The sequence below is a fragment of the Panthera onca genome, chromosome A1 (assembly GCF_046562875.1).
Source record: "Panthera onca isolate mPanOnc1 chromosome A1, mPanOnc1 haplotype 2, whole genome shotgun sequence".
Classification (NCBI taxonomy): Eukaryota; Metazoa; Chordata; class Mammalia; order Carnivora; family Felidae; genus Panthera; species Panthera onca.
Window position 1 is genome coordinate 232,245,525 of NC_138339.1, and position 16,547 is coordinate 232,262,071.

The 16,547-nt window shown below is 42.5% G+C and overlaps 1 protein-coding gene across 2 annotated transcripts in view; it reads right to left on the bottom strand.

The window, feature by feature from the left end:
- MTUS2 (microtubule associated scaffold protein 2) overlaps positions 1-16,547 on the bottom strand; it is a 566,588-nt gene that overhangs the window by 436,501 nt on the left and 113,540 nt on the right. The gene's annotated exons all lie outside the window — the stretch shown is intronic.

Here is a 16,547-nt window from a genome sequence, read left to right on the forward strand (position 1 = left end):
GTCTCCCTCTCTCTCTGCCCCTCCCCCACTTGTGTTCTGTCTCTGTCTCTCAAAAATAAGTAAACATTAAAGAAGATTTTTTTTTACTGCATTTTCCATTCCTACCAGCAAGGCATGAGGGTTCTAATTTCTTTGCATTCTTGCCAACAGTCTTTCCTGTCGGTCTCTTAGATTACAGCCTCTTAGTGGGTGCAAAGGGGTATCTCACTGCAGTTCTGATTTACCTTTCCCTAATAGTATTGAACACCCTTCCATGTGCTGATGAGGCATTTTTATGATAGCTGCTTTAAAGTCCTTCTCCGATAATTCTAACATCTCTGTCATCTCAATAGTGGCATCTCTGATTCTTTTTCCTCTCAGTTTGAGATCTTCCTAGTTCTTGACGTGACAACACCTTGTCACTGAAACCTGGACATTTGGGGTATTGTGTCATGAGAACCTCTCATTTAAACCTTCTAACATTGCTCTGGCAGAAGGGGGGGGGGACACTTCCTCATTATTTCACTGATAGGCTGGGCTATGAGTCAGGTTTCCCGTGAACCGTGGAAGGGGCGCGTGGCCCCATTACCGCTGGGAGGTGGTGAAAGCCCTGACTCTCCCCCAGGCCTTCACTGACACCACCACAGTCGGGAAGCAAAGCGGGGCCTTGTTACTGTCAGGTGAAGTCCAGGCTCCCTACTGAATCTTCTCTGACACCACCCCGGCAGAGGCGTTGGGACACATCAGTACAGCCTCCCCAGGGAAGGTCGAGGCTCCCCACCGGGTCTCTGCTGGCGGGGATGGGGGCGGGGCCACAAGGTCGTCTGTGATGCCTGGCTACAGCAGAGTGACCACTGCCTAATGGTTTTCCGTCTTGCTGAGCTGCTCCCCTCCCGGCCCTTTGGCTACAGAAAGCCAGCTTTTGTCCGGGGCTTTTTAATCAGGGCCCACTGATCGTTCTGGGTTGTTGGCTTCTACTGCTCCAAGTCTGGGGTATAGGAAGGAACAAATGAAGACAACCCAGGAAACTCCCCCCTGCCTCATTCCTCAATATCTGTAGCTGACGTGCTGCCTTCCCTCCATCTTTGAGACCCTTCTCCTGTCTGTTTTTTACATAAAGCACAGAGTTTTAAGTTGTGCTTGGGAAGAATATGGAGAAGTATGCCTGTGTCATCTTCCCAGGGGCAGAAGTCTTTTCAAAACTTCCCAGCCTGTCTTTTCAAACCCCAATTTAAAACAAATTTTTAAAAATAATATCTTAAGCCTAGAAATAGCTTTCAAGTGAACTATGCATTCCCTTATCCCTCTGCAACACAGGCACTAAAATGAATTTAACCTTCCTCACAAAGCTCAACAACACAAACATCCATGGCTATGTATTTATTCCCCGAGACTCACTTCGAGCTTACTATTCAATAAGCACTCTCCTGTCACATGAAATAGGACCTGTTGACCCAATTTTGGAAGTTCCTGTGACTGCCTGTTCCTTTTTCTATTTCTTGCTTTTGTCAGTGTAACTGCCTCCAGAGAATCCCCACACCTTTTAATCTGCTACTTCTAACAGTGCGCGGGCTGAGAAACCAGACTGTCAAATCTTGGAGAGATATTTTTAAACAGTAGTAAACAGACTAAGAATAACAGGCTCTCCACCTCATACACAAACTTCCCAACATCTATTCGGGCCACTCTGATGTCCTTTTGGCTCACGCACCGCCACCACATTATATCCCAGTTAGCTGAAGTTGGACAATATTTCAAATATCACACGGTGCTGCTCCATGTATAGACCCAGGTCACCTTCACCGAGATCAGACCAAGCAAGCAGTGAGCCTGGGGAAAACAGGAGACCCTTGCCAACTACAGCATGCTGAGGAAAGGTTCTCCGGGTGCCTCTAAAACCCACCACTCTGGGCGGGCAGCCTGAAAGCATGGACAAGCTGGAAACCGAGGATTCTAAACTATCTTCACTAAGCAGGAGGAACAAGTTATATGTGGATATCTGATAAGCACGCTGACATTTTTTCTCTTCCGTTATTACTGTTAGAGCATAACCAAAGCTGACAATTCCAGCCCAATGGGTCAGAGGGCCTGTTAGTCTCTGGAAATGTGCTATGCTCAAAAACATGTCCCAGAAGCATGCTTTTTTCAGGAAGGTGCATTTTCACCAAGGTGAATAGTCTCACGGCTTCTCCCACGTGCATATCACAAAATATAGACAGACCCCTATGTTCACGAATTCCATGACACATAGAATCAGTTCTCGACATCAGACTTCAGGCCCCATGCCCACCTCTGCTCCTGAGAGAGACCACTTGGTCCCGAAGAAAGAGGGTGAAGGTTAAAGTCAGAGGTCTACATTCACCTGCGTAGCCTTGGCAAGTTACCTGAAATAAGGAAAATAACCTAGTTTTACTGAGTTTTGATGAACCACTTGCAAAAGAAACATGGATGGTCAATGAATGGCAAATACCACTACTGATAATGATTTTTATGCATAAGGAAAAGACTATCTCTATAAAGGGAAAGATACCAGATGCTATGCCCCAGTTACCAGCATCTGTGGACCCAAGTGCTGAACTGATTTTTGATCGAGTTAGAATCAACCCAGTGTCTCCAAACCCAGAGTTCTTTGTGCCCATGTGGTGCTACCTTTTGGCACGCACAAAAAAGCAGATGCAAAGCCCCAGATCATGGAAATCATCACATCTTCTCTAAGGTGGCCTTCTTCCCACCAGCTCATCTACCCAGTTTCCCATGACTGCCTCCTACACTCCCTCCCTCATTCCCTCTCTCTCCCTTTAATCTTCTAACTTACGGGGTCCAGTTTCTTAGTAGTGTTGTTTTCTAATCATGTACACTCTTCCTAGAGTTTGGGTCTTTATTCCACATGTTTTCTACCCATCAGTCCCTCTCCTTTCAGTGTAATCATCTGGCCTTTCCAATCTCCAATTCTACTAGATTCCATTTTCTTTGAAAAGAGAGCCTCTGATGAGAAAACCTACCAAGTCTTGGTGGGATGCTCCACACAAAGGTGGAAAACCAACATATAGCAGGGGTGGGGCACGGAGAAAACCAGAAGGAGCAGTGGGTTGCTGCAACCATTCTGAGCTCGTGTGTTAGGACTTACAACCTGTGCAGGGAGAGGAAAGTCAAGGGGAATTACTGCTTGGGGGCTGGGGGTATGGGTTGGCGAAGGCTAGTAAGAACTATATCAGGGATGATCTAGTGATTGAATCAAGACAATCACCTCAAGAGATGCAGAAAAAGTATTTGACAAGGTACAACATCCACTCATGATAAACACTCTCAACAAAGTAAATTTGGAGGGAATATACTTCAACATAATAAAGGCCATATGTGAAAAACCCACAGCTGATACCACACTCCATCGTGAAAAAAATGATCAGAAACATGACAAGGACGTCCATGCTCACCACTTTTATCCAACACAGTACCGAAGTCCTAGTTGCAGCAACCAGACAAGAAAAAGAAATAAAAGGCATCCAATGTGGTAAGAAGTAAAACTTCACTATTTGCAGATGACACGATACTATGCGTGGTAAAACCTTGGATTGTGAGTAACTTGTTCTGCGAGCGTTCCACAAGACGAGCAAATATTGCTAATAAGTTTTACCTTGATAAATGAGCGAGGTCTTACAACGTGAGGAGTACGTGATGCCAAACATCACATAATCACAACTGATCCAATGGTTCTTGAAATTTGCTTTGATATACAAGTGCTTTGGATTACAAGCATGTTTCTGGAATGAATTATGCTTGCAAACCAAGGCTTTACTGTATACAGAATACCCTAAAGACTCCACCAAAAAAACTACTAGAGTTGATATATAAACTCAGTAAAGTCAGAGATACAAAATCAATGTACAGAAATCTGCTGCACTTCTATGCACTAATAATGAAGTAGCAGAAAAAGAAATTAAGAAATCTCATATACAATTGCACCAAAAAGAATAAAATACCTAGGAATAAACTTAACCAAGGAGGAGAAAGACCAATGCCCCCAAAACTATAAAACACTGATGGAAGAAACTGACGATGACACAAACAAATGGAAAGATATTCCATGCTCGTGGATTAAAAGAACCAGTATTTTTTAAATGTCCATACTACCCAAAGCAACCTACAGATTTAATGCAATCCCCATCAAAATACCAATAACACTTTTCACAAAACTAGAACAAAAAAATCCTAAAAATTGTATGGAACCACAAAAGACCCCAAATAGCCACAGCAATATTGAAAAAGAAGAACAAAGCTGGAGGTATCACAATCCCAGATTTCAAGATATACTACAAAGCTATAGTAAACAAGACAGTGTGGTTCTAGCACAAAATAGACACACAGATGAATAGAACAGAATAGAGAGTCCAGAAGTAAAGCCACGGTTTTATGGTCAATTAATCTCTGACAAAGCAGGCAAGAGCATACAGTGGGAGAAAAAAGCAGTCTCTTCAGCAAATAGTGCTGGGAAAACTGAACAGCTATATGCCAAAGAGTGAACCTGGACCACTTTCTTACACCATACACAAAAATAAACTCAAAACAGATTAGAGACCTAAATAGGAGACATAAAACCAGAAAATTCCTGAAACCAGTAATTTCTTTGACATCACTGCAGAAACATCTTTCTAGATATGCGTGCTCTGGAAAGGGAAACAAAAGCAAAATTAAACTATTAGGACTACCTCAAAATAGAAAGCTTTTGTACACTGAAGAAAACCAAAATAAAAAGCTTTTGTACACTGAAGAAAACCATCAACAAAATCCTAAAGCCACCTACTGAATGGGAAGAGATATTTGCAAATCATACATCCGGTAAAGGGTTAGTATCCAAAATATATAAAGAACTTCTACAACTCAACACATGCAACAAAAATAATCCAATTAAAAAATGGGCAGAGGACCTAAATAGGCATTTTTCCAAAGAAGACACGCAGATGGCCAAGAGACACATGAAAACATGGTCAACATCACTATCATCAGGGAAGTGCAAACTAAAACCACAATGAGATATCACTTTACGTTTATCTGAATGGTTAAAATCAAAAACACGAGAAATAACAAGTGGTGGCAAGGATGTGGAGAAAAAGGAACTCTTGTACATTGCTGGTAGGAATGTAAACTGGTACAGCCACTGTGGAAAAGAGTACAGAGGTTCCTCAAAAAAGTAAAAATAGAACTATCATATGATCCAGAATTCTACTATTAAGTATTTCCTCAAAGAAAATGAAAACACCAATTTGAAGAGATAAAGGCACCCCAAGCTTATTGCAGCATTATTTACAACAGCCAAGATATGAAAGCAACCCAGCTGTCCATTGGTAGATGAATGAGTACAGAAGGTGTGCTATGCAACTGAATATTACTCAGCCATAGAAATGAATGAGATCTTGTGATTTGCAACAACATGGAGAGAGCTAGAGGGTATAATGCTAAGTGAAATAAGTCAGTTAGAGAAAGACAAATACCATATGATTTCACTCATATGTGGAATTTAAGAAACAAAACAAAGGAAAAAAAGACAAAAAACCAGACTCTTAAATACAGAGAACTGGTGATTATCAGAGAGGAGGCAGGTGGAGGGATGGGTGAAATAAAGGGGATTAAGAGCACACTTATCTTTTTTTTTTTAATATGAAATTTATTGTCAAGTTGGTTTCCATACAACACCCAGTGCTCATCCCGAAAGGTGCCCTCCTCAATACCCATCACCCACCCTCCCCTCCCTCCCACCTCCCATCAACCCTCAGTCTGTTCTCAGTTTTTAAGAGTAAGAGCACACTTATCTTGATGAGCACTGGGAAATGTATAGAATTGTTGAATCATTACATTGTACCCCTGAAACGGATATAACACCGTATGTTAATTACACTTGAATTAAAAAAGAAATCATCGATGTCTAGAACAAAGCAAGACATCCAGGTTCCCATGACTGCCAGACATCGCAGGGAACATGCCATAAAAGCGTGCGGGAGTCCTCCTATGGGCATCAGACTGGGCTCTGGCAGGCACTTCTCTTCCAGTCCCAGGTCAAGCGTACTGAGTCTGTGGCTGAGATGTGAGAGACACAGTGTGCCAGCTACGATCTCACCACAGAGGAGGGCAAAAAGGAATGAGGGAGAGAATGGAATCTGAGGAGAGGTGCGGGTAAGAAATGAAACGGCCTTGAAATTAGGCCTTCATTTCAGCGGAGAAAACCATCTCCTACATGCGCATCAGTTTTCCCAGACACCTAGAAAACATCACATATATGGGTCACTCTGAGCTCCTCAGTTACATCAGTCTTTTTATGGCAGTGCCATTAAGCTATTTATAGCGAGCAATTAAAGATAGCCTAAGTGGGCCACCACATTCCCATCTGGCTGGCTCTGGCCGGTGCAGCGTAATGCTAACAAGATAAAGGCTTTCCTCAAATGCCATGCCACACAAAAGCCTGCTCTAGATACTTATAAATCTGCCTTAAGTTTGTATTTATACTTTTAATTCAATTTAATTGTTCCTGGGAGGCATTATCCATGAAGTAAGCTACATTATGGGAAACTTCAGAAAAACGGTTCGATGCCAGGTAGGTGGCTGGCATGTGGATGTGACTCACATGAAGCAGATAGTGTGACAGGGCATAGAGAGCATAGTCTTTGGACCCAAGCAGACCGGAGTCTGAATCATACCTCTGCGAATACACACGACATTGGGAAGTTCAGTCTTTCCAACCTCCATTTTCTCACATGTAAAACCGGGACCTACTGACGGACTTTCCAGGGCTTTTGTATAGAAAGTGCCTAATGAATTCTGGCACCTGTCATTGTTCAGTGAATGATGGCTGTTTTAGGGCCAGTCAAGAGAGCACATGACAAATGAAGTCAGGGTTGTGAAGAGACTCCTGGATTATGCCACTTCAAACACCCTCGAGGTGAACTTTCAGAAACCAACTCAGTCTCATGCGGGAGTCCCCAACTCTGATCACTTCTTCTAACCCGATCACTCCCTCCCCAGCCTCACAGAACTGATCCACCACAGGATCCCACATACACATCTGCTTCCATCATTCATGTCCCTGGAAGGGTAATTTCCCCCAAGCCCCAAATATCTATCTACATGTTCAGACCGATACCTATGCTTCGTGGCACCACTCAAATGAGATCTTCAGTCTTCAAGGAAATGGCCACCATGATACCCTACAACCCCAAAACTCTCAGAACCGACCACACCCCCCCCCATAGGGGTCACTATGAATACAACAATAACAAAATGAATAAATCCTCTCTCCTAAGTCAGTCTAGTTGTGTTCACTTAGGATATGCTACCAAAGGCTCCAGGAATACAGAATCCCGGGTGGAGAAACTAATGGAAGCCAACGATTTTGTTTTGTTTTTAGCACGGAAAACTTGAGCAGTCTGTATCATCCGCAATGCTTTGATATTGAAAAGTGACGCACTGGAATCTTAACTCAGACTTGTCAGCGCTCACGGTGTGAAGCCTGAAAACAAGCTGATTTTCACTAACGTGTTCACTGGAGTACATTTAAGCCGCTGAGAATTTCTTGACTAAAAGGCTCTATGTTTTTCTATGGAACTTACTGGCAAATGACATAAAAATTTATCTGTATAATTAGTAAAGATGAACATACTCTGAAAACTCTACCTTTTTTCTCTGATATTTTAAGAAAATGATACAACTTAAACACCTTCCCAACAGAATTTAAATTTGTCATATATTAAAATTTTACGTATACTGGAATATCTCTGGAGTCTCCATTCTGTCCTAGTGGTGTATTTGCCTATCACTGATTTTATTAGGAAAGCTATTTATAGCCTTTATAGTACGTTTTAATGTCTGGTAAGAGAAGTCTCAACTTTCCCTTCAGTATACTTTTTGGACTTTAACAATCGGCACTGGCACTTTCAACTACTTGGGGTTTTCTAAATTATGTTTATGTATTTTGAGAAAGAGACTGAGATCAGGGGAGGGGCAGAGAGAGAGAGGGGGAGAGAGAGAATCCCAAACAGGCTCTGTGCTGTCAGCGCAGGGCCCAACGCGGGGCTTGATCTCACAAATCCTGAGATCATGACCTGAACTGAAATCAAGAGCCAGATGCTTAACACACGGAGCCACCCGGGCGCCCCTCAACTATCTGTTTGGAACAAAATAAATTTCTCGCACCACATATAAAAATAAATTACAGATAAAGTAAAGGCTAGATGCCAAAAATAAAGCAATAAACTCTTAAAATAAAATCTAGGATACGGTGTGTATAACCTAAAGATGCACAGAGATCTTCTTATTCAAGAAAATAAAGAAACATAAAACAAAAGATATATTTTACTACATGAAAATTTAAAACTCGTGCACAGCAAAAGCTATCATAAGCAAGGTCTAGATACACACAATAAATTTCGAAAAAAATATTTGCGATAAACATTTTAAATTCTAACATCAATTTTATTTGAAACCCTCTTAGAAACGGATACAAAAAGGAAAATAATCCAATAGAAAAATGTGCAAAAAGATGTGAATAGGCAATTTGCAGAGAAGCTAAGATCCAAAAGACCAAATATATGGAAAACTACTCAGACTCTTTCAAACCAGACTAGCAAAAATTACAGGGAAGATTAACACCTATTGCTAACAGAAATGTCAAGAAAAGGACACTCTTTTAAGTTGCTGGTGGCAGTGTAAATTGTTACAGAAATCCTAGAAGCAATCTAGCAGCATCTATTGCTAAAAATATACTTTGATGAGAGTCCAACTACTATAACATTTTCCTAAAAATAAAAACAGTGCAAAAGAATAGATATATAAATGATGTTTGTCACAAGAGAAGGAAACAAAATCAATGTTTATTAAATAAGTAATTTGGGGTCTATACCATGGAATATTATACAGCTATAAAAGAAAAAATAGAGCCATCCTAGTTGAATTGGAGGTACTTCTATGAGGTTCTGTTAAATAAGAAAATTAAGTGTGTCAAATATTATACTAAGTTAATAAAGGAAACTACTAGTCCCAAATCCTCATATGTTCGCATGTTTGTATGTTCATATATGGTTATCTGGGCATAGTGGAAAGCCCAGGATGATACGTACCAGGTAATTAACATGGGTTACCTACAGTGGTGGAGGGAGAGTAAGGACAAACAGAAAAAAAAAAATCCCAAAGAACACCCAACGTGTATATGATCATATGGATATATACACATACAAGTTGCTCTCATAATTAAAAACAGTTTTGAACATATATATCCTACTACTTAGATCTGTGTTCTTCTATATCCTATAAAACACACACACACACACACACACACACACACACACACACACACACACTGCAAGGTGAAAAAGAAAATGAAGCTCAGGCATGTTGAGCAACTCCTAAGATTTAAGAGTTGATAGCACAACAGGGTGGTTGGGGAGGAGCCCCAATCTGTACTTGGACTCCGCACTGAGCTTATGATACAAAAGCTCCAACGAGGGCAGTGGAGAGTGGACATCTGTCACAATACAGAGAGCTGTACGCGGGCCCAGAAAAAGCTGGTTCCTTTCCTTCCCCCAACACCTGTGAAACGAGCAACGGCTGACATCATCATGGTGAAAGTTACGTGTTACATGTCCACCACAGTGCTCCAAAATATGTTGCCAACGGAGTTATAAAGCCTACTCTGACATTTAAACAGATTGGAAGCAGCGATTTTATGAGATTTATAGGAATAAACAATATTGAAACGAGGAAAAAAGTCTGAGAAGCCAACAAGACTAATTTCCTACCTAATAGTGAATCCCACCCACAGAATCTCTGGCAGGTAGGTGCCTGCCATCTGCTTGAGCACTTCTAATTGAAGGGAATGTCACTATCTAACAAGACAGCCCCTTTTATTTTTGAACAGCCCCTACGAGTTATAAAGTTCCCTCCTCTCTAGAACCAAAAATTGCCTCCCTGTAACTTCTACCTTTTGACCTGAGCCTTACCTTCTTAAAATAGAGAGATTATTTAAAATTATTTAAGTTATTTAGAACCATCTGAAAACATTCCTATCCACCAGGAGGTAACATTATTTGTGTGGAGGTATGTGTAAAGTCACAAGAGTCAGTAGACAGTCTTTTAGTGAGTATCCGGGCACAAAATTCCCACTCTGAAGGAGTTTAGAGGTCAGAGTACAGTAAAGTTCTCTTGCTAACGAAAGCAAGTTAACATCATGCTCAATAATTTTCCTTGCATCCATAGTCTGTGAAAATGAACCGTTATCTTGAAACAAGAAAACGATGGCCTGTAAATTCGGTTCGAATTTCTAAAGAAAAGTTCCCTTAAGGCGTAAACAATAATTTCAACCAACTCACTGAAACATACAACTGCCGAGAACAATAACGTGTTTCTCTCTCCCGCTGTCCTCAACAAATTAGTATTAGGAAGGTGTCTTTAAATCCTGTGTAAAACTTTAACCTTGTAGCCAACTCCATCCCATTTTTTTAAAAAAGATTTAATGGGTTAGAGTTCTAAACATCCCCTCCAAACCTTTCTTGAAGGAAGAGTGGCATACAATTATTTACTATTCTCCTTTCTGATGAAGGATATGCAAAGCAAAATCAAACAAAAAATGGACTTCTCACGTGTTCCTTAAATATAACGCTTGAAATGTCCATTAACTAGCACAGGCAGGACGGGAGAGGTGATGATAACGGGTGCTATGGGCTAGATTCTTTACACACTAAGAGTGTACTTCAAAACATGCTTTTTACTAGACGGCTGCTGTGGGGCCACAGTAACATCTCACTCATTTGTTTCCATTAACAGTTACAAACATTTTTCTTTCTTTTTTTTGGCAAAACCCAAAAGATCCCACGTAACTTTGGTGGATGCCTTGGAGACTCCCCTTTTCAATGAATACATCACTCACAAACATGTTGGATGTGCAGTTTTTTGGTACTTCATCAAAATGAAATTATAAAATTACATCCACAATTTTTTTTTTCTCAACACTACCTGTCCATAAAATCAACACTGGCCTGTGCGTTCCGAAGCAAGAGTCCAGCCCCGATCTTTAACTCCCTCCCTGGTTGCACGTATTTGGCACCTAGGGGCAGAGTGCCAGGCCTTCAAAGCACCCCCTCCTTTCAAGAAGCAGGCAGTCCCTCTGTAGCCACATCGCTTAATACCCGAAACATTAAATTCCAGCGAAATTTTAATTAACCAATTCAGGGCTCACATCAGGATGCTCATATAAAGTAATGTTAAGCTGTATGTAAGCCACGGTAATGAGAGTGAACTCGAGCACAATAAAGAAACATATTTAGTGAAGTATTTTAATTATTGCTTATTCAGAGATGTATATACGTGGCATCAAAGGCAATTAAAATTCTCCATGAACAGAAAAAACAGCCCCAGCATGTCTCTCCACTTACCATCCTGTAGCCTCCAGTTAATTCTATTTCCCCAAATAGTTGCTCACAACCTGCTCACATAAATGCTGCTCCCTCTTGAAAGAAGTCTGGTCCTTTGGCTCCACCAACATCCCAGCCAAAACAGGACCAAGTGAGCCACACCTGCCCAGGGCATGAGAGGTGGACGCGTGATACAAGACTAGTCCTGGAGCCTATTGGAAATGCAGACCCATCACCTACCCTCTCCTCCCTCCCACCCCCCATCAACCCTCAGATTGTTCTCAGTTTTTAGGAGTCTTTTATGGTTTGGCTCCCTCCCTCTCTAACTTTTTTTTTCCCTTCCCCTCCCCCATGGTCTTCTAAGTTTCTCAGGATCCACATAAGAGTGAAAACATATGGTAACATATGGGATCTGTCTTTCTCTGTGTGACTTATTTCACTTAGCATAACCCTCTCCAGTTCCATCCACGTTGCTACAAAAGGCCAGATTTCATTCTTTCTCATTGCCACGTAGTATTCCATTGTGTATAGATGAGGAGGGCACCTGTTGGGATGAGCACTGGGTGTTGTATGGAAACCAATTTGACAACAAATTTCATATAAAAAAAAATAAAATAAAAATATAAGACAAACAAACAAAAAAAGAAATGCAGACTCTTAGACTTGATGAATCAAAACCTGCATTTTAACAATATCGCCAAGTGATTCCCAAGCATGTCAAAGTTTAAGTGGCTTCTGCTTTAGACCAGCAGGTCTCAGAGGTGGTCCCAGGACCAGCAGCAGCAGCATCACCTAGGAATTGCTAGAAATGCAAATTCTTGAGCCCTACCCTCTGGAATTAAAATCTCTGGGGGGTGGAGCCTAGCAACTGGTGTTTTAACAAGATGGGTGCCTGGGTGGCTCAGTCAGTTAGGTGGCTGAGTCTTGATTTCAGTTCAGGTCATGATCTCCTGGATCTTGAGATCAAGCCCTGAGTCAGGCTCCACCCTGAGCACAGAGCCTGCCTTGGATTCTCTTTTCCCCTCTGTCCCCTCTTGCTCTCTATCTCTAAAATAAAAAATAAATTAAAAGCAGGCATAGACAATATATAAACAAATGACCTTGGCTGTACTCCAATAAAACTTCACTTCTTTGGGGAGCCTGGGTGGCTCAGCTGGTTGAGCGTCTCACTTTGGCTCAGGTCATGATCTCAGGGTCATGATCTCGAGCCCCGTGTTGGGTTCTCTGCTGACAGCTCAGAGCCTGGAGCCTGCTTAGGATTCTGTGTCTCCCTCTCTCTCTGTCCCTCCCCCGCTCATGCTCCGTCTCTCTCTCTCTCAAAAATAAACATTAAAAAAATTATTTTAAAAAACTTTATTTATGGACACTGGAATTTGAATTGTATATAATTTTCACTTCTCATAGCATATGATTCTTTTGATCTTTTTTCCAACCATTTAAAAATGTAAAACCATTCTTAGTTAACAGGCCACACAAAGACCAGTAGTGAGCCAGACTGGCCTATGGGCCCTAATGCGCTGACCCTTGCTTTAGACCATGAGATGACTGTCCCTAGTTTCTGCTGACCAGAGTCCTTAGGTCATCCCACAGGGTCAAGGCAAATCAGAAAGGTAAAGCAACCTTGCCTCTCAACAAAACATTAAGACTTAAACCACATTCTGTAATCTTGCAGAAACCTGGCCGAGGGGGCTATCTCAACCCCCCCCCCCCCCCACTTACTAATAAGGCTCAGGAAATAGAGAGTCTGCTGAGGAAAGGTAATGATACTTGTGAGCTTTTCAAAACTTAATTACAAATGTTCACAGGGCTGAAAAAGCAAATGAAAGAATCCAACAGATTCCAGAATCTGAGTCCAGCCCATCTATCTAATCTTATCTCTGTGTCCTAGGCTCCAATTGAGGGCAAACCTCTGTACCCAAACCACAGTCTGAGCAGCCCATTGGATCTCTCCCCTCACCCCCCATCCCCATCGGAAGTGCCCTGCTCCCCCAGCGCCATGTCGAAATCCCAGCCATTCCTTAACGTCCAGCATCAATACAGTTCCTCCACGAAGCTCTCCCAATCCCCCAGCTAAAAATAATCCCTCTACAGTCTCGTCTCTCCATTATCCTGATGACCACATCCTGCACTTCACGTGCATACTTTATTTATTCACTAAATTATAAGGGCCTTGAGGGCAGGGATATCCGATTCACCTTCTCCTTTATTAAGCATATTAGGCCCCTAGCAGAGGCACACAGTAGTTACTTACATCTTTCCTGACACGATTGGTATTTAGGGAAAACGTTAGCAATTATCACAGCAACAGTAGCACCAGCTACTCTCACTGCGTCCCCACGCCTGCCACTTTACCTCCAACTTCTAACAAAACTTCCTCAAGGTGGGAAACTTTGAGCCTCCCGGGCAGAGTTGACACGGGGGGACTGAGCGCTTAAGTGGGTTGTTCAGTTCACAAGTTCTCAAGGTTTCGACACCAGCAGAACAACACCAGCAGCGGCTGGAAACCTGCCGGGAATGTGAATCCACAAGGCCCACACCCCACTCGGGTGTTTCTTCTTAATTCGGAAACAATACGGAACTCGGCAAGATCCTGCCACTGCCTGTAAGTGAAAATTCAGATAGATAATTGCTTCATACAGTTTCTTTTAGAGACTGTCTTGTTCCACGAATCCTTCTAAAATTCTGAGTTCACCCAGTGCTCACCTATCATCCCAACGCGACCCAACCATCTGGGCGCAGACCTTGTAGGTGAGCAATCCAGCTACCTCCATCAGGTAAATGGTCTAAATGAGCACAGACGTTAGGGAGACTTTTCATTATCTCAGAATGCAGTGATGGAATGAAATGTCAATAAAGCACAGAAAGCAAAAAGTAAAGACAAAGAGATCAGATCACAGAATTATCGATTCCAACTGGTGCCAGTTGAGAAGCCATTATCTGGGAGGGCAAAAGTATTTCCTAGGTCCTGCTTGGGGGGCGGAAAAAAGTTTACTTAGGCTAAGGGTAAAATGCCAGGCTTGAATATCAACAAGATTTTCACCAAAGAGCTATTTAATTGGGGCACAGTGGTTCTGGCACATCGAGGGGGGACGCTTACTGTGTATTTATGAGTCGCTTTGTTTACCATTTGACCAACAGTAAATGTTAGTAAGAAAAATAGTAAGGATTTCCCTCTTTTTAAAAAAATTTTTTAAAGCTCATTTATTTTGAGAGGGAGTGCATGCCTGTGCGTGAGCAGGGGTGGGCCAGAGAGAGAGGGAGTGAGAGAGAGAGAATCTCAACCAGGCTCCACACTGTGAGTGAGGAGCCAGACACGGGGCTCAAACCCACGAACTGTGAGATCATAACTGTGAGGCAAAACCAAGAGTTGGAAGCTTAACTGACTGAGCCACCCAGGAGCCCCAAGGATCTCCCTCTGAGAGAGATTTTACCATGTGTTTTTATTCTCTTTTCCCTAGCCACGCATCTCCCTTCACGGTTATGGTGTGCACGCGTATTTTAAATTTAGTTAACTGTAAGCTCGATCTAAACCCTTTCAGTCACTATTTACCAAAGATATGAAAGAAACATGTCCATATTCATGGACTTTGAGCTATCTTCGTTTGAGACCCGCTTTGCAAAGTCCAAAAGCAAATCCCACCATTACACAACACGAGAGCATCAAAACGAATATTCAGTCATGTAGAAGAGCCCTCGTGAGAGCCACACGGTGAGTGCAGCCCTTCTGGAAAGGACAACTGTAAGAGGTGGTGACATTAAGTGGTGAATGCCTGAAAATTTCTAAAGGCGGGAAAATGGAGCAGCCTCATCTATAAAATCATGGGTTCTCTTTCGTGCAGCTGATCCAAATGGGCCCAGGGCCCCTTTTCCACGGCCATCTCTAATAAGCAGACAGCAATGGGAAGGCTACGTACGACCAAATTCAAGAGGCTGGCCCCAGGACAGAATCTAAGGGAAAGCTCATCTATATGAATAAAGGGTCCCAAGGAGTGTTCACTACAGTTGTGTGTTTGCAATGCATTTATAATCGCTAATCATTAATGAAAATAAATACGGTCCGCAAAGGGGCAATTTTAAATACAGTTACATCACCAATCTTTATAAACAGGAATAATGGCAACAGATGGGTCACCATTATAATTACAGTGATTCTGTCTGCTTTCATTTTAGAGAAAATCCTGAGGAATAGCTCTGGGGCAACGCTGACAAATCTGAGACATATGGTGGGCAAGAAAGGGAAACTACTCTTGCTTGGGGATGCCTCTTACTCCCTGTCAACCTGGGTTTCCTCCCTTGTAAAACGTACTTAATTTTAATACCCACCTCACAGGTGTGCTGTAAGCATCGACTAGGATAAGGTGAGAAAGGTGCTCTGAGAACGCTAAAGCTCTCTACGAATGAGAGCGATTTCCCCCTGGGAATCGTTCACGTCAAATGAATGAAGGGCAACAATTTAGAACAGTTGGAGGGGCGCCCGGGTGGCTCAGTTGGTTAAGCACCTGACTCTTGATTTCGGCTCAGGTCATGATCTCACATTCTTGGCATCGAGCCCCGCGTTGGGCGCTCAGCACGGAGCTTGTTTGGGATCCTCTCCCTCTCCCTCTCTCTCCCTCTCTCTCTCTCTCTCTCTCCATCCCCTGCTCACAGGTGCTGCTCTACTTCTCTCTCAAAATAAATAAACTTAGGGGCGCCTGGGTGGCTCGGTCGGTTAAGCGTCCGACTTCGGCTCAGGTCACGATCTCGCGGTCCGTGAGTTCGAGCCCTGCGTCGGGCTCTGTGCTGACAGCTCAGAGCCTGGAGCCTGTTTCGGATTCTGTGTCTCCCTCTCTCTCTGCTCCTCCCCTGTTCATGCTCTGTCTCTCTCTGTCTCAAAAATAAATAAAGGTTAAAAAAAATAAAAAATAAATAAACTTAAGAAAATAAAGCAGTTGACTAATTTTTGTAAATGCTATTCCATTTAAACTAAGTGATAATATCTGAATTTCTAACTGAGAAAATAATCTTAAGAGCAACCTCCAAAACATGGACACACCTTCTCGTTATGTAAATGACCTGCCCAAAGGCACACCGTAGACACGTGATACTCAACAGGTGCTGCTATTGGCCACGTTTAAGGGGTGCTTCGAATGCTGCTCAAGCCACCCGCCTCAAGACCCATGCCGTGGTCCCCTTATG